Source organism: Anser cygnoides, chromosome 2 (genome assembly GCF_040182565.1).
Source record: "Anser cygnoides isolate HZ-2024a breed goose chromosome 2, Taihu_goose_T2T_genome, whole genome shotgun sequence".
NCBI lineage: Eukaryota > Metazoa > Chordata > Aves > Anseriformes > Anatidae > Anser > Anser cygnoides.
This window is the reverse complement of record NC_089874.1, coordinates 146,934,742-146,953,393: the sequence shown is the minus strand read 5'-3', so window position 1 is coordinate 146,953,393 and position 18,652 is coordinate 146,934,742. Positions and strand designations below refer to the sequence as shown.

The window sequence follows — 18,652 nt, the reverse complement described above, 5'->3', positions numbered from 1 at the left end:
GCAGCTGTATGTGGTACATTGCAGAAATTTCTGTGAAATGGCTGGTATTAGATGGGTATGGACAGATGTTAAAACATGTTGTTTTTCCTAAGAGTGTTTTACTTTTTGTATGCCAAGTAGTAGCCATCATGTTTTTATATGGTTCTCGAAATGAATTCCCAGAAGAAATTACCCATGATATGAAACAATATAATGGGTCCACAAACACTGTGTTAGTAGAGCTGCACTGTGTAAAAGTGCTTGCATTGTATTTGGCCTCAGACTATGTGAGAAATCACTGAAATTCATGAATTCACTTTTACTTCTTGAAGGACTATTATAAAGTTGTATAACTTATTTCACTGTCTGAACTGTTTTATTGAAATCTCACACACTTTATACCTACAGTTTATAACAAAGCACTAGGAGTTCTGATAATGCCAGATGAGTCAAATAAAAGCAATAAAGCTAACTTATGATACCAGTTGTCCTTAATTTCAACAGCTAGGCACCTGGCAGCAATGACTGTATTTCTAGGTGTATCACTTCATCTGCACTGAGAGTAATGGACTTGTTTAGAAGTAATACAAAAGAAATTAACTGTATAGTTCAGTAATGTTTTATCAACATCTGTGTTTGCTGCTATCAGGAGTATGTTCTACCTCCTCATTTCTTTTCTGTGTTGCCATCTGCATCACACTCCATGAATTGATCACAGAGGCTTTGAAGGCCTACCCATCCACACTGAATTTATTAATCATGAAGCAGTGAAAACCTGATTCCATTTCAGAAGCCATTTGGCTACATTGTTAGATTTCTCTGTCTACTCCTCTTACAATGTCCTGTGTGGAAGAATCTGTCTCCAGCCACCTCTGTGCTCCACTTTGGAAGAAGAAAAAAGAATATTTAATCAAGTGACTGGAATATTCATAATGAAAAGGGTAGATGTTTTTGGTGGGAGTTTGGTGATATTGAGGGGATTGTTTGTTTGTTTTATACTTGTTCTAAGGACTTTTAATCCAGTTTATCCAATTTATAGATCTTTAAAAATCTGTCAAGAGGTCCTGAAAGATGATGCAGAGAGCAATAGTTGTCTGTCCTCCAGGTGACATTTGCAGTTTCAGAAATGTTTCCAAAGTTCAAAATAATAAAGCTCCATTTCTCTAACCAAAAGAAGCTTCATATTTTTATAAATTTTTATTTTTATTAACCCAAATCCTTAGGAAACAAGATTAAATTGATGCATGTCTAGAATTTCTGAGAGCAAATTCTGTCAAATTTGGCAGTGTATAGGATTTAATATCCTGTTCTTTGAGGAAGCTAAGTGCACTTCCTACAATTTGAACACGTGATCTAAATATTTGGTTTGAAAACCATCATTGAGCTAATGTATAGAATTAAATGAAGACCCTTTAGGACATGTTTTTACTTCAAATATATTACTTTCTTAAATCCAGCAAGAGCATGCCTACATAAAAAAGTCATGTGAGAATGACTTTAAGCTCACAATTAGTATGTACCATCTGGCAAATCTCAAGTGGCTCCAGAGTTAAGATATTAATGACTTGAAGAGGTTTAAGAATTACACTTTTGGACAGAAGTATTTATGTCTTGATACTGCCATCCTTCATCTTCCTCACCAATTCATAACATGATGATGCAGTGTTATCTTCAAAACTCCAAAACTTTGTTGCGATCAAAAGTATTTTTCACTGGAGCATTCAAAAGCATTATTCATCAGTATTGTTTCCTTACACATTTCCACTTTTTGTTTTAAGGAATTTTGGATTTAAAGCTGAGTGCAGGAAAGTAAGAAGTGAGCACGTTTTGTCTCTGGTTGTTATGGAATCCTAGAATTATTGAATGGTTTGAATTAGAAGGGACCCTTAAAGATCATCTAAGTCCAACCCTCCTGCCATGGGCAGAGACATTTTTCACCAGATCAGGTTGCCTAAAGCCCCATCCAGCCTGGCCTTGAACACTTCAGAGAGGGGGCATCCACAACTCCTCTGGGCAACCTGTTCCAGTGTTTCACTGCCCTCAAGTGGTGAAGTAAGCATGGTTCACAGCGTCACAGAATAAATGAGGTTAGAAGGGACCTTTGGAGGTCATCTTTTCCACCCGCCCTGCTCAAGCAGAGACATGTAAGAGCTGGTTGTCTAGGACCATGTCCAGATGGGCTTCGAATATCTCCAAGAAGTGAAACTCCATAGCCTCCTCGGGCAACCTGTTCCAGTGCTTATGTCACTTTCACAATGAAAAAGAGTTTTCCTCAGTTCATAAAGAACCTCCCATGTTTGTGTTTCAGTTTGTTCTATTTCTTCTTATCCTGTCACTGAACACCACTGAAAAAGAGTTTGGCTCCATCTTTGATACATCCTCCCTTCAGATATTTATATGCGTTAAGATCCCACTGAGCCTTCTTCAGGCAAACTAGACCCAGCTCTCTCAGCATTTCCTGAGATGCTGCAGTGCTTTAATCGTCTTAGTATTCCCTTTGCAGGACTCTCTACGGTAGCTCTATATCTATGGAGGTGCCTGTTAGGCTTGTCTTTCTCTCAAAACTCTTAACAGATCAAATGCTTTGCTTTGGAAGCAGATCAGGTTACTCAAGCAGGATCTGCCTTTCATAAACCCATGCTGACTGGGTCTGATCACTTGGTTTTCCTGTAGGTGCTGTGCAATGGCAGTCAAGATGATCTGCTCCATGACTTTCCCTGGTACTGAGGTCAGATGGACAGGCCTTTAATTCTATGGTTCTTTCTTCTTGCCCTTCTTGTAGATAGGTGTGACAGTCACTAATCTCCAGTCAACTAAGACATCCCCTGATCGTCAGGACTGCTGATAAATTGTTGAAAGTAATTTGGCAATCACTTCTGCCAGCTCCTTTAGTACCCTTGGATGAATCCCATCTGGCCCTGTAGATTTGTATGTGTTCAAGGAGTGTAGTAGGTTGCTAACCATTTCCTCTTGGATTATAATGGCTTTATTCTGCTCCCTGTCTCTGTCTTCCAGCTCAGCAGGATAGGTACCCTGAGAAGGATTAGTCTTACTAATAAAGACTGACATAAAGAACACATTAAGTTACTCCCCTTTTGCTCATCTGCTGTCTTTTTCTCTCTCTCTCTTCTCACCCCCTCCCCCCAGCCCCACCCCCCCATCCAATAAAGGATGGAGATTCTCCTTAGCCCTCCTTTTGTTGTTTATACATTTATAAAAACTTTTTAAATCGTCTTTTACTGCCATAGTCAAGTTAAATTCTATCTGGGCTTGGGCGCTTCTAGTTTCGTCCCCGCATAACCTCGCAACATGTTTGCAGTCCTCCAGAGTTGCTGGCTCCTTCTTCCAAAGGTCATAAACTCTTTTTTTCTTCCTGAGTTCCAGAAGAAGCTCTGTTCAGCCATGCTGGTCTTTTTTTTTGCTTGTCTCATTTTTCGGCACCTAGGGGCAGCCTGCTCTTATGCCTTCAAGATTTCTTTATTGAAGAATGTCCAGCCTCCCTTCACTCCTTCACCCTTCAGAACTGCCTCCCAAGGGACTCTCTCAACCAGTTCCCTAAATAGGCCAAAATCTGCCCTCTGAAAATCTAAAGTAGCAGTTCTGGTAACCACCCTTCTTGCTTCTGCAAGGATTGAGAATTCTGTCATCTCATTATCACCTATGCACAAGACAGCCTCCAACCATCACCCATGAGACCTTCCCTGTTAAAAAACAATGGGTCAAGTGGTGCACCTTCCCTCGTCAGTTCCCTCACCACCTTTGTATATCCAATTAGTTTACATTTTCACTAAATTGATCTTCTTCTACTGAAAGTCTTCCTTTCTCCACACTTTCCATCTGATCTCAGGGTTCTGTAATTCCTGAATTCAGTGAGACAGAAGTGCAAAAAGCATCCAGTATATCAGTCTTTTCCATGTCCTTTGTCACCATGTGACCTGCTCCATTAGTGGAGAGCCCTTAGCTCCCTTCATTTTCTTTTTATTGCTGACATGCATATAGAACCTCTTGTTCCACTCATGTCCCTTGCTAGAGAAAACAAAGAAGGGATGCCTCCCCTCTGAAGCTCTTAAATGTAAATATATTCTCATTACATATTTTTAAACAAAACTTTTTTTGTGTCTTTTTTTTTTTTTTTTAATGTTACTATACCTTTTACTGTCTGGTTAGAAAGAGTATCTTGGCTTTAAAACTGTATGTGAATGTATACAAAAGTGTAGCATGCTAGTAGCAGACCTATTTGCTATGAGCTGTCCAACATGATTAATTGAAACTGGAGGTCATATGTATGTATGTATGTATGGGAAATGTATGGCAAAATACAGCACAATGGATTATTTTGTTTGATGTGAAAATCTGTTCTACGTATTTAATTATTATTATTATTGCTTGTAAAAATTGGCAAATATTAAAATGAGATAAACTGTCTTGACAACATATAAGGAACAATGCACTGCATGCCACAATGTGGTCAAATCATCATTAAAAAAAATGTATATAAAATGTGACAAGAGCATCAAACAGAATATTTTAAAAATATTTTTCTCAATTTTTTATATTAGTCTATGGGTATCTACCTATTTGTGTATGTTTTACTTAAATGTTTATGAGTTTTGTCATTAAGTCTTGATAAATATTGCATTCTTTCCTTAATTTTGAATATATGTAGTTGTCAGTCTATCTAAAAATATATACCTCACGTAGGGAATGCAATGTCAAATAGAGACCTCCTTATAAATCTTTCATTATTAGTCTCAAAAAATGGATCTAAAATGCCAAAGCTAGGGTTACAGAGATTTGCCTGAAAGAACATTCAACATGTGCCTCTCTGTGGTACATTAAATACAGAACAGAATTGAAAATTTGATGCTTTGGCCTGAACGGTGATTCTCATATTGTTAATCCCTTGAGTCCATAGGAAATATACCTGCAGAGAAACGAGAATAAGGTTTTCTCAGTTTGGATTCAACCTCATTACATCTCTCACATCTAGTTAGGGAAATGATACTTGGATATCTCATGGGATGTTGTACAAACTCATCATGTAGTTTCATCATTCATTTTGAACTCTTAACGACAGACATGGAGAAGGCTGAAGTACTCAACAACTTCTTTGACTCAGTCTTCACTGCCAGTCAGGCTTCCCAAGTCTTTCATTTCCCTAAACCTGTAGATGGAGGCTGGGGGAGCAAAGTCCCACCTAGTGTAAGCAATGACCAGGTTCGAGACCACCTGATGAATCTAAAGAAGTACAAATCTATGGGGCCTGATGACATGCATCCCAGGGTCCTGAGGGAATTGGCTGATGTAGTTTCCAGGCCTCTCTCCATCACACGTGAAAAGTTGTGGCAGTCAGGTGAAGTCCCTGGTAACTGGAAAAAGGAAAGAACACTTCTATTTTGTCCTGGTTTCATCTAGGTTAGAGTTATAGTTCTTATCAAGAAATAGCTGGAAATATTGTTTATAATTTTCTGTGGTATCACATTTCATTTAGTCTGTCTCAGATATGAACTGTATGCACAGAAAGCAGTTTACAGGCTGAATTTTACAGTTACTTACATCTTGCTCCAGGGCTGTCTTTCTCTCAGGTCCTGTTTGGCCCTGTTCTCCATGTGACTAGTAACAAAGTTTTGTTTTATTCATGGACTAACAGCCTTTGTTAAAGGGAAATAGCAGTTTGCAACCTCCGAAGAGAGAAGCATAGATCAGACTTGTTTATTTAGAGCTTTGTATGGGAAAACTATAGGTAGAAGAATCTAAAGATTTGAAGAAAGTGTCTTTAAAATTTCATGCAGTAAATAACTATAGCACCTCATTTTACAAAAGAAAATGCTGGGTGGATTGAGCTCATGCAAAGGCTTTTTTGTTTAGTTCCTTTTTTTTTTTCTTTTTTTCTTTTTTTCCCTGAACTTACAGAATAGAATCATGGAAAAAGTTTCATTTTGTTAGGAGCATTGCAAGATTTTCTGTATTGTGCTGTCTGGTGACACAGCCTTAGTTCCTATGTTTCTTTGGTTCTGTAAATCAAAGTATCAACTCTTGCTTCTAGTGAGACAAATTCACAGCTGTGAATTGTTATCACAGCTTAAGCATGCTAAAACCAGCTTTGGCCAAGAGAAAACCAAATAATGCAGAGAAGCTTCTTGTCAGGTCAGTACAAATCCTGAAGGCTTTTACTAGTAATGGAAAAAATCATACTTGCTGGGCTGCAGTAAAACCTAGTTCATGCTGTTTAGCTTAAGTAGCATATGGGATGAGAAAGTGTCAGTTTTGATTCTTGATTTTGTTCTTCATAAGGATGCGCTATAAAATGCTTAGTCTAGATTTAATAACAGGCTAAAACTTAAGTGAGATCAGAACTAGGGCTAAAGTTAACCAGACTTCAAATCTTACAAATTATACTTGTTGATTTTTTTGTAATCCACGGTGATAGAAATGCTGTGGAAAGCATCGGTGCTAGAATGACAGCCTTTCTGACAGATCTCAGACGTATTCACACCACATAAAATTCACCACAAGGAAGCAGAAAAATAAGCAAAAGAGATTCTTTAAAAACAGATCAAGCAGTTTTCCAAAAATTTTAAGGAGAAATTAAACATACAACATCACTCTTAAATTTGATGGATTAGAAAAATAGGTTCTTCTGTTAATTGTACTTGACAGGAATTTATATAAAAAGAAATTTGACATGATCATATCCTATGTTACTGTTCATTTGTCACCATCATATTTTATATTTTATATTCAGTGTATTTAATGCGTAAAAGTATTCTTACTATCTGAATAAATAGGTAAATGTATCCTGAATGTTTCAACAGTTTGCCAGTGCTCACCTTCTTTTATCTATTCCATGTCAAAATAATTTTGAAATCAATAATGATTTGCTTCTGAGAGTTGGGAGTTGGTTGTTCATTTTTTGTTTCTCTTATATATATATATATGTATATTTGCTAGGTCTTTCTGTGGCTGTCAAATATTTTATATTCCATTCTTTCCCTACTCCTTCCTTATGTCACGATGTTGCTGTTTCCCTCCTGTAAAAATTTCATCTTTGCATTTCTGTTTGTGTGCTTTTTAGGCAAAGCCAAAATATGCGAAATAAACTCAGCAAAAAAGCTGAATGTTTACATTTAATTTACCACAGCTGTGTTATCTCATTAACTATTGTCAATGGAACATTTCCTAAGCTTCTCATCAAGCTTAAACCCAGTTGCCATGCATATTTATTCATGTTGACAGTATAAATCTCAGGCAGGCTGGGTAGTTTACCATGAAATCAAACACTCATTTCATGATGTCTCTTTTAGTCAGACCTGTTTGAACAAACAACACGATAGCTCTTTTTAAAATCAAATGTCTCAAACTTGGCTTTTCCTAAGCCTGTTGTCAAGATATACTGCAGGTGTTTCAGTCAATGAAATGATCAGAAAATATGATAATATTTAACCTCACTCTTAACTATATATTTTAACCATAATCCAGTTTTTCTTCCATGTTATTTGTGGATAAAGAAAATCTGGTGCTGTATTTGTCAAAAGAAGATAATTTATTATATATGGAACTAGGAGATGTAAAATACTTCACTCCTGTTCATAAGCTATTGAATTGTTTTTTAGTTTTATTGCTGCTATTCTTCCATATCATTCAAAATCATTTGCTGTTTAATGTCTTTATCAATGACTTAATGAAATTGAGTGAACTCTCAGCAAATTTGCAGATGACACGAAGCTGAGTGGTGCAGCTGATGCAACAGAAGAAAGCCATGCCATCCAAAGTGATCTGGACAAGCTTAAGAAGTGTGCCCACATAAACCTAATGAGGTTCAACAAGTCCAAGTGCAAAGTGCCGCACCTGGGTTGGGGAGATCCCAGACATGGGTACAGACAGGGAGAAAAACGCAATGAGAGCAGCTCCCCAGAGAAGGACCTTGGGGTTTTGGTATGAGCCAGCATGTGTGTACTTGCAGCCCAGAAGGCTAACTACAGGCTGGGCTGCATCAACAGAGGAGTGGCCAGCAGGTTGTGGAAAGGGGACCTCTATTCTGCCTTTGTGAGGTCCCACTTGCAGTGCTGCTTCCAGGCCTGGAGCACCCAGAAGGATGTCAGTCGATTAGAGAGAGTCCAGGGGAGGGCTGCCATGAAGATGATCAAAGGACTGGAGCACCTCTCCTATGAAAAAAAGACTAAGAGAGCTGGGGTTGTTCACCCTGGAGAAGAGAAGGCTCCTGGAAGACTTCATTTTGTACTTTCAGTACTTAAAGGGGCTTATAAAGAAGATGGAGAGTGACTTTTTACATGGGCATGTAGTGATAGGACAAGGGGGGATGGTTTTAAACTAAAAGAGGGGAGATCAAGATTAGTTATTAAGAGGAAATACTTTTCTCACAGTGTGGTATAGCACTGGAACAGGTTGCCCAGAGAAGTTGTGGATGCCCCATCAGTGGAGTTGTTCAAGGCTATGTTGGATGGGGCCCTGAGCAACCTCATCTATTGGGTGGCATCTCTGCCCATGGCAGTGGGGTTGGAACTGGATGATTGTTAAGGTCCCTTCCAACCCAAGCCAATCTGTTTCTATGATTTTGATCCAGTTAAAAATGACAGTAATATACATAAAGCAGTTTAATATATATATATAAAATATATATATTATAATATATTATATATATTATATATATATATATTAGAAACACATTTGGAGAGAAAGGAGATTGTCTTATTGGCATAAAAGCATAAAAAATAATCCAATATTTCTGAGACAGGAGTTTAGCAGATTTGGCAGTGAGGGAATGGAATCAATTGATGAAAGAGGAGTTGGAGTCAGGAGGTATATGGATGTGCTGTGGTTTAAGCATTGGAGAGAAATTGTGAAATAAATAGTCAGATTTGGAGGGGGAAAAAAAAAGATAATGTAATCACAAACGGATTAATGACTTGTCCTCCAATCCTTCAATTTTACTATGTCTCTGTTTTCATTATGAGAAGAAGACAGATGCATTTCCTTAGTTACTGTAGATGTTATCTAACTAAATTTTTTTTTTTTTTTCTTCCTGCAATTTCTGTGAGTGTATGAGCCCTGTTGTCCTGGTTTCAGCTGAGGTAGTTAATGTTCTTCCTAGTAGCTGGTATGGTACTTACTGTGGTTTATGGTACTTACTTGGGTTTAAGATGAGAGTAATAATGATAACACACTGATGATTTAGCTGTTGCAGAGCTGTGCTTACTCAAAGTCAAGGACGTTTCAGCTTTCACACACTGTCCTGCCAGTGAAAATGCTGGAGGTGCACAAGGAGCTGGGAGGGGACACAGCCAGGACAGCTGACCCAGGCTGGCCAAAGGGACATTCCATACTATATGACAGTATACTGAACAATGAAACTTGGAGGAGTTGGCCAGGGGTGGGGTCTGCCACTGCTTGGGGACTGGCTGGGCATTGGTCAGTGGGTGGTGAACAATTGCATTGTCCATCACTTGTTTTGTGTATTCTTTTATCATTATTATTATTTTCCATTTATTTTCTGTCCTATTAAAATGTCTTTATCTCTAAACAAAAATTTAACCTTTTTTTAATCATTAATATTATTATTATTAATATTATTATTTTTTTATTCTCTCCTCCATCCCACTTTGGGAGAGTGAGCGAATGCTTGTGTGGTGCTGGTAGCACCTCTTTCACATTGTGAAAATATGTTCTCCCCATAGGGGATAGATGAGAGATCACACCTATTGCAATAACTGGAGCAGGAATAACTGTTTCTCTTTTGGCCAACAGCAATTTTAAGGTCTAGCCATAACTAGAGTTTAAAGAATTAACACTGCCTTTATTTAAATCTTTAGGTAGAATTAAAGGCTGAACCTGAATTTTAGTTCAGTTTAGTTCTATAGGTTCCTAAAAGTGGTCCGAGTTATTTCTACTGTACACTCTGAATACAAACATAGCTAGAACTTTTTAAAAGACATCAATGTCTATGGCCCAGATAATTCTTTAGAAAGTTTCTAATTCATGCACTACAAACAATTGGTATGTTTAGTCTATTTTGTTTGATGACTTTCTGGCACAAAGACTTGTATCTTTCCTCCACACTTGAATTCACTTGGTTGCTCTTGTGAGTGATCTTTATATTGTAAAGTGTTCTGCTCTGTATACACCTTTTGCTGATATCTTATGGAAAATTGAGCTACCCATAGTTTGATAGGCCTATTTATTTTCTATGAAGTGGCTTCTGTAAAGGCTCACGGCACCATTCACATTGTGAACTGAAGGGGATGCTTGAAGGGGAGCCACATCCACTGAGACATAAGTCACTAATATCACTCCTGCGTTTTCCCCTTGAGAATGTTTAGCACGTGCTGTAGGTTAGGCTGGCATCAGTCACTGACTTCGCTGTTTTGTTTTGGATCAGACTGCTTACTCTCAGAGGGATGATAAAGGGCGGATTTTATGCTGCTTACAAGGATGTTGATTTTAACAAACTACTGAATGAGAGAACAGGAGGGACAAGTTAATTAGAAGCATTCAGCCCCTTCTTATCACAGTATCACAGATTTCTAGGTTGGAAGAGACCTCAAGATCATCGAGTCCAACCTCCGACCTAACACTAAGTACTCCACTAAACCATATCGCTAAGCTCTACATCTAAACGTCTTTTAAAGACCTCCAGGGATGGTGACTCCACCACCTCCCTGGGCAGCCCATTCCAATGCTTAATAACCCTTTCGGTAAAGAAGTACTTCCTAACATCCAACCTAAAACTCCCCTGTCGCAACTTTCGCCCATTCCCCCTCGTCCTGTCACCAGGCACGTAGGAGAACAGACCAACCTCCACCTCTTTACAGCCTCCTTTAAGGTAACTGTAGAGACCGATAAGGTCGCCCCTGAGCCTCCTCTTCTCCAGGCTGAACAAGCCCAGCTCCCTCAGCCGCTCCTCGTAAGACTTGTTCTCCAGACCCCTCACCAGCTTGGTCGCCCTTCTCTGGACTCGCTCTAGCACGTCCATGTCCTTCCTGTAGCGAGGATTGCAGTACTCTTACAGAACAATTATTTTTATTTTATTTTTCAACTCTGACATTGAACTTAGTTTTATGACGGAAGGATGTTCATGAATTCTTTTTATTGTTGCTTTATCTAAATATATATATATATAATATATATATATATATTTAGCTGCTTGTGCCTATTACCATAATCTATAATGGTCTTCTCTAATTATACTTTTCAGGCTACCTGGGCCATCCCTGTCTCCCTTTCTTGTGTTGAAATCATTGGCTCCAAATATAATGTCTTGGCTTTTGTAAACTTCAAATTCTTAGCCTTTTGATCTCCGGCATATATTTTTTTTCTTTGTTGTATAGTAATGTTTAGAGATATTTCAGAACTGTTTTCTCCTTTTAGTTTACAGCTGACCTCGTTACTATTCTGATCTTGTCCTCTTAAGAAAACAATCGTTATCTTAGGTTAGCTGTGTCCAACTTGGGATGCACATTTCTTTTTAAGAATATAGACATGTTTCTGTACCTCATAAGTAACAAGCAATTTTATTTTTACTTACCTTTCTCTAAAATCTACAGTTTCTTTCATTTCTTTGTTATGCTAAAGTATCAAATGCTACCCGGATAGGGAGTCATATTCAGCTAGATGCAATATGAAATAATTAACACATCATTCTACATACAATCATCCTCATCTTTTTCACAACTGCAGTGAAGAAGATATGGATGGATGATTTTATGGGAGAGAAAGACTTTGTGCATATCAATGTCATCTAACTTGTCAAAAAAAGGTTAAGTGCCATAGCTGGTAGACCTTTTATTTTAGACTCTCTCTAAAGTTAATGAAGAGATATTAGTTTCACTGGAGACATGAATTCTAACATACTGATTAATTACGTATCCTAAGAGAAATTGTCCAAAATAAGCAAGATGAATTCCTCTCCAAATAGCTTATCTGTGCAAAAGCACTATCTGTGAAGGTAGTGAAAGTGATCGTTTTTTTATTAGACACCTAATTTTAGTTGATTACATTTTGGTAGTATTAATGTTAAATAAAACTAAACCTCATTTTTATAATAAATGATACATTTCCTACTGAAATTATTCTTCCATAATGAAAGATACAATAACATGGTTATATTGTTGATGGACCTATGATTCTATGGAAAATTATGGAGGTAAAGTGATCAATCAGATGGCATAATTTCATTACCTCATACCATCTGATATAAATGTACATCATTTACTAAATGAGAAGTAGTCTGACATCCTCAGCACAAAAGCAATTAACCACACTGAGGGCATTTAAGGACATACAGATACAAACAACATGTATTTTCATCTCCTTGTTTGGTTTCACTTTTTCCAGTGAAGAAGGTAAACAGAGAATTTGTTTTGACTGTTGAGCAAAGGATGGGCATCAATCTATAGTTTTGTTCGTTTGGTTGATGCTGTTATTCTAGAGTAACAGTGGAAAGTGATGAAAGTAAGTATCTTGCACATGTTTGACTGGGGTGGAGTTCTTGCTGTTGCTAGTATATTTTGATCATACCTTTTTTGTTCGTTTGTTTTTGAAAGATAATACTTGCAGAAATTGATTTCTTTATGGATCAACGTTAAATGTTTTGGCACTAGAAAAACAGCTGGAATTTCCAAATCTAACTTCTCTTACCGTCTTCTAGGTACAAATTTGATTCCCATACCAGCCTAAATTTAGTTACTAGTCATTTCCTCCAGGGTCCAGATCAAAAAATGTATCTATCTTATTTTCTAGTGGCTCAATAAAGCAAGTGGATATAACTTATTTTTACTTAAACACACTAGTAATTTTTTAGAGGTATAATTAAATAGTATTTGCAAAGGTTAAGATGTTTAAAGTGAGAAAATATGGCAATATCCAATCTGAAAGATTTGCTTAGAGGAAAAATTTATATATATATTCTATTTTATAATATTAAAGTTCTATAATACTTTATGTGATAGGGAACACATTAAATGCACTGACTTAAGTTTAAACCAAAGTGTCTGCTTAATGATTTGTTTGCCATCCTTTATTTCCCTTTGTGGGTGCTATATTGATAGCTGAATTAAGGTGTGTAATTCATTACTATTATTTTCTTCGCTGAAGACCTTATTTACAAGATTATTTCTGTTTTGTAGAATTCTTCTTTGTTTGGGACTACATTAAATGTTGAGGCTGTATTCCTCTGGTTAATCAGTCCCTGAAACACTGTTGTGAATGTGCACAGGCACAATAGAAGTTATAGTTTTGTGCAAACAGAAAAACTATACAATTAAAAAATGAAAATATAGTCTTTTCATGCTGTTGTTTTAATGTACTATTCTTCCCTTGTAAGACTTTCTAATAGTATTTGGTCTCAAATGAGAAAGGACTACACATTTGTTTTCAAAGATTGTAGCTCCAAAGCAAATGTAACTAAAGGATTTTTATAAATAACTGATTGCAGGATTAGCCTCTATGGAAAATTAAATTAATTAAATTTATCATTAATATTGGAGTTAAAACTGAAAACCAAGAAACCAAACCAACTCAAAACAAAATGTCTTTTTAAAGAACCATAAGAAAGAAATGACATTATGTATCATTCAGCAAGCAGAACTCATCTGCTGTCTGGAGGGTTGAAATTCCTGGCAACCGCTAACATAAAATGTTCCGGGATAAACCTATCTGGTCTCCATCAGCCTGCCCAAAAGAGTTCTGGTATCTGCCAATTTTGTGTTTCTTTTGGCTTCTTCATTGCATCTCAGATGGTACTACATTAATATATTTATGCAAGTTAATTCCATTTTCGTTGTCCACAGTATAGATACACATTCAAAAATGCCTAGTCTCACTTTATAATCAAGAAAGAGAAATAGGTACTTCTAGACTATGCTCAATCTAGTGTGTGTTACCTGCCTCCTGGTGAAATAGATTACACTCTACACATATTTTCACTGGTTATGAATAAACCTAGACCAAATACTGATGTTTGCACTGTAGATGCCTGCAGTTGAGTCCTATTGCTAACAAATTGACTCAGCAATGTGGTAGGATGAGCTAGTGAGTATTTGTCTTCTGGAAGGAGTAACCTTTTCCTGTAATGTTTTATAAATCTCCAAATTTTCTGTCTCCTTTTTTCCTCCTTTTCTCTTCCCCGCTGATGCTAAAAATAAATAAATAAATAAATAAAAGGACAGAAATGCTTAATATTTAGACTTTCATTTTGGGTTACGTTTTGCTCATGTAGTAGGTAGCTACCGAAGAGCAAATTAAATTATTGTTATGCTACACAGCTGCTAACAGCTCCTGGATCTTTTGAATCATTCAATTATGTGCAGTATGCAGCAAAATTGTGTGTAATTATATTGTATTCTTGGCAGGATATTTTATTTCAAATTCATTTCTCAATATTGTCTTAAGATACAGCTTATTTAAGCTATATCTTAGCTTAATTTTTAAGTACTCTTCTGAGGAGAGAGATTTGTACCATTTTTAGAAATATCTTCATACTTATTTTACTGGTAAAAATGACAGATTTTATGGAGTGAAAATATTACTACATATCCAAAAATATTTTTAGAGTTACATTTGCATTGGAAGCTTTAGGATAACAGATGCACATATGGAAATACATACAACTTTAAATCTTTACACTTCCCCTTCAGAAGCAGTTCTGATGCACATAGACTTCTGTTACACACCATTTTGCTTCATATGTTTTAAAATTTAAAAACATTTATATATATATATATATATATATATATTCCATCTGAAATACTGCTTTTCTTGAAAAATCTTTGAGGAGCTAGTTCCATTAGGAACTAGACAATATCGAACAATTGTCTGGAAAGATTGCTGTCTGGAACACATCCATGTAAGCATGTTCTCCTTCAGAAGAACTATGGGAAGGTCTAAATTTAGACATTAACTTTCAAGAAAAGTCTTCTGATGTGTTACTTCTGAGTCTGAGTAGCAAACTAGTTTTTGCCCAACGAGTGGGTTCCAAAGGATGTTGTATTCCAAGGCAAAAAATGTGATAGGTCTACTGAAGTTTTTTAGACATTAGATCTGTGCTCACATTTTTCCTTTGGAAGAGTGCTTACAAAATTATTGGAGAATAAAGTTTAACATCATAATTTTCAGATAGTTTTTTTTTTCTGTATATTTTTGATAGTTATCATTAGTATTACCATCTTTTTGTTATTTGTTTTTGGGTTTATAAATTTAATTCAACAATTAATGCCAGTTGGGGTCAGGTTTGGACTCTTTTCCCAAGCAACAAATGATACGCTAAGAAGAAATGGCATCAAATTGTGCCAGGGGTGATTTAGGTTGGATATTAGGAAAAATTTCTTCACTGAAAGGTTTGTGAGACATTGGAACAGGGTGCCCAGAGAAGTAGTTGAGTCACCATCCCTGGAGGTATTCAAAAGACATGTGGATGTAGTGCTTAAGGACATGGTTTAGTGATTGACTTGGCAGTGCTAGGTTAACAGTTGGACTTGATGATCTTGAAGGTCTTTTCAAACCGAAATGATTCTGTGAATCTATGAATTATAAATTGTTTATTGCTTCTGGGTTTGTAAACAGCAAAAGCAGTCCAGCATGGAGAAAGAATATTACCTTCCATTTAGCTACTTTTCTCTTTATTTTAGCGAATAAGGAGTGCATAGCGCAGTATATCATTTTTATATAAATTTGTTGGTTTTATATATTTGGAGGAACGTAAAATAATTCATTTTTTCCTTGGTAGTAGTCTGTAGAAACATTTTTAATAATATCCTGGAATAAACTAATCTGAAATAAAATTCAAAATATAATTAGTCTGTATCAGGATAGTGTGGTGCTTTTCAATGGATAACTAAGCTCCACTGCGCCACTCTCTCAACTCCCCTTCCTCAACAGAATGGGAGAAAATACGATGAAAGGAAAGCTCACAGGTTGAGATAAGGACGGGGAGTTCACCTCCCAGTTACTGTCATGAACAAAACAGACTCAGCGTAAGGGAGATTAATGTAATTCATGTATACATATAATTCAATATCACTCATTGATAACAGACTAGAGCAGTGAGAACAAAAAGCAAACTCTAAACACCTTCCCCCTGCATCCATGCACTTCCACCTCCTCCCCTGAGTGGCACAGAACTGTGAATGGGTGTTATAGTCTGCCGATAATGCTTCATCTCTTTGTGGCCGTTCTCTTCCCCTGCTCCAGTGTCTAGACTTCCCAGAGACAGTAGTTACTCAAGAACTGCTCCCACATGGCTCCGTACCATGGGGTCCATCCCCCAGGAGCAAACTGTTCCAGCATGGGTCCCCCACAGGCGGCAGCTCCCCCCAGATCCCCTGCTCCTGTGTGGGCTCCTCTCCACAGGCTGCAGCTCCGGCCCGGGGCCTGCTCCTGCAGGGGCCTGCAACGTTTTTCAGCCCATATCTCATTTCCATTAATACTGATTCCACATTGCTCTGGAAAATTGGAAAAAAATACTTTACTTGAATATATATATAAAGAACACCAGTCCCTGTGCCTCTGATTGCTGTGTATGTAGTACCTAGATCAAAGGCACAGTTTAGTAATGCTGATCTTGTTTAAAAATATGGAGAATATAGTAATAAATCAGCACAGTTTTTTTCTGAAGTATTTATTTATCCTCATAAATAATAGCAGACTAAAATCTAGAATTACCTTGTATTGCTCTCATGTTAAATTAATTCAAGGATGCCACCTAACTTCGGTCTGCCATTTACAGATCTATCACCTTTTCAGGTGCGTTTACTACAAAGATTTATGTTATTCAGTTATCTTACCTAAACCTCAGTTTTTATTTTGAAAGGATTCACCATCCTCAACTCTATATGCTATCATCAAAATACCTGATCAGTATTCTAAAGGGAATAATCAGTACAAAGCCAGCTCTAATCATCTTGGGGTCTGATCAAACTAAATCATACATTGTAAAACAAGGACTCTAAGGGTATATCTTATTGCTCAGAGTATTTATTTTCTTGCCATTCACTTGCAAAGATTTCAAGTACATTTTATATTGTATATTGTGTACTTGGCATGTCAAAAAGAAACAGCACAGCATGAAATCCCAGAAATGCATGTATGGCTCTATACAGGTACACTTTTCAAATTTGTACCTTTCCTGTTATGGCAGTTTTAGGTGAGTTACAAATAGAGTGGGTTACAAATCTTCTAATAAAACAGGCTCTTCTGAAAGAATTTAATGCAAGAAAAGCAAGAAATAAACTTTTTTTTTTCCTGTATATCCATTTTGAGTAAAAATAAAAGCATTCTTTATCTCAGAAAAGAGTGTCAGATGGCAAAAGAATGAGAGATTACATCAGAACAGCCAATAATCTAGTAAGTAAATAACTCAGGGATTCACCGGAGACATGTAGACTCAAGCTGAAGCCTGTGATTTGGAAAAAAACAAACAAACAAACAAACAAAAAAAAAGCCACAGTTATTTTTTCATATTCCATCATAATCCCTTACCAGCTAGACAATTTTCATGGAGTTTCTCTTACTTCTTTATTTCTGAGCAACATTATTAAATAATGGGAGAAATCATACTTTTTTCCAGTGAAATAAAATATTTTGAACTGTAATGTCATCTCTAAAGAAATATATTTGTTTCAGCCCTAAGTAAACCCATGAAACTCTTGCAAAGGAACATCTTATATTTTTCCTCATCCTCAGTCCTCTCCTTTCCAGTGAAATATGCCAAGTATTAAGTATTGTTAATTCTTCTAATGAAAAGCTATTTTAGCATTCTGACACTTAAAGTCAAGTAATTCAGTTACAGAAAGACAGAGGCTTTCCATAAATGTGGCCGTATCCAATGAATATGAATTATCTGTTAGGATATTAAATTTTTAAAAATCAGTTACTGTTTACTGTTGCATTTACCTAGAAATACATGATAGTGAGATTAGGTCTTTTTATCTTTAGTGGAACACAGGATGTGGATTTAGCTGGATGAACCAATTATACATTTTTTTTCTTTGTATCTTAGATTTCTTGTTCCCTTACGGCATAGGGAACTCATATGGCATGTCTTGATATTGATAGGCAAATCTATTTGACTATTAATAAGCAAAATATATATGTTCAAAGTGATTTCAATACTAACATTATTTGTCCCAAAACTCCCATGTTGTGGTTTAGCTTTTGTCCTCTTCTGATGTAACAGTACATATAATTGAACATAATTTAAAGATGGGCTAGAAATGAAGACTTTTTTTTTTTTTTAATAAAAAAATAAATGAGATATGTATCGACCTTAAATCTAGTTATGGATTTCAGTTTAAATTCTTATGGCAAACTTTAAATTCTTAGAAAAATAGAAGCTATCCAGAATATTGTTTTTATGCTAGGAAGATTTTGTCTACTTTACTCAATCAGAATAAAGCAGCTAAGTGTCTACTCAATTTCCTTTTCCCCTCCATCTGGTGCTTAACTATCTGTAGCTGACTATATTTCATGGGGTATAACACACATGCATACACATAAACATGCATGTTTGCATATGTGAATACATTGAGTAAACTGTGTACACTTCCTCACTGTACATATACTCCTATTTACACATGTAAGGAAAAGAATTCCTCCTTCCTTTGGAACGTTACATTCCTTGCAACATACATCAGTTTCTCCAACTTGCCTGTACTAGCTTTTG

The 18,652-nt window shown here is 36.5% G+C and overlaps 1 protein-coding gene across 4 annotated transcripts in view; it reads left to right on the top strand.

Moving 5' to 3' along the window:
- CSMD3 (CUB and Sushi multiple domains 3) overlaps positions 1-18,652 on the top strand; it is a 712,079-nt gene that overhangs the window by 318,747 nt on the left and 374,680 nt on the right. The window lies entirely within an intron of this gene.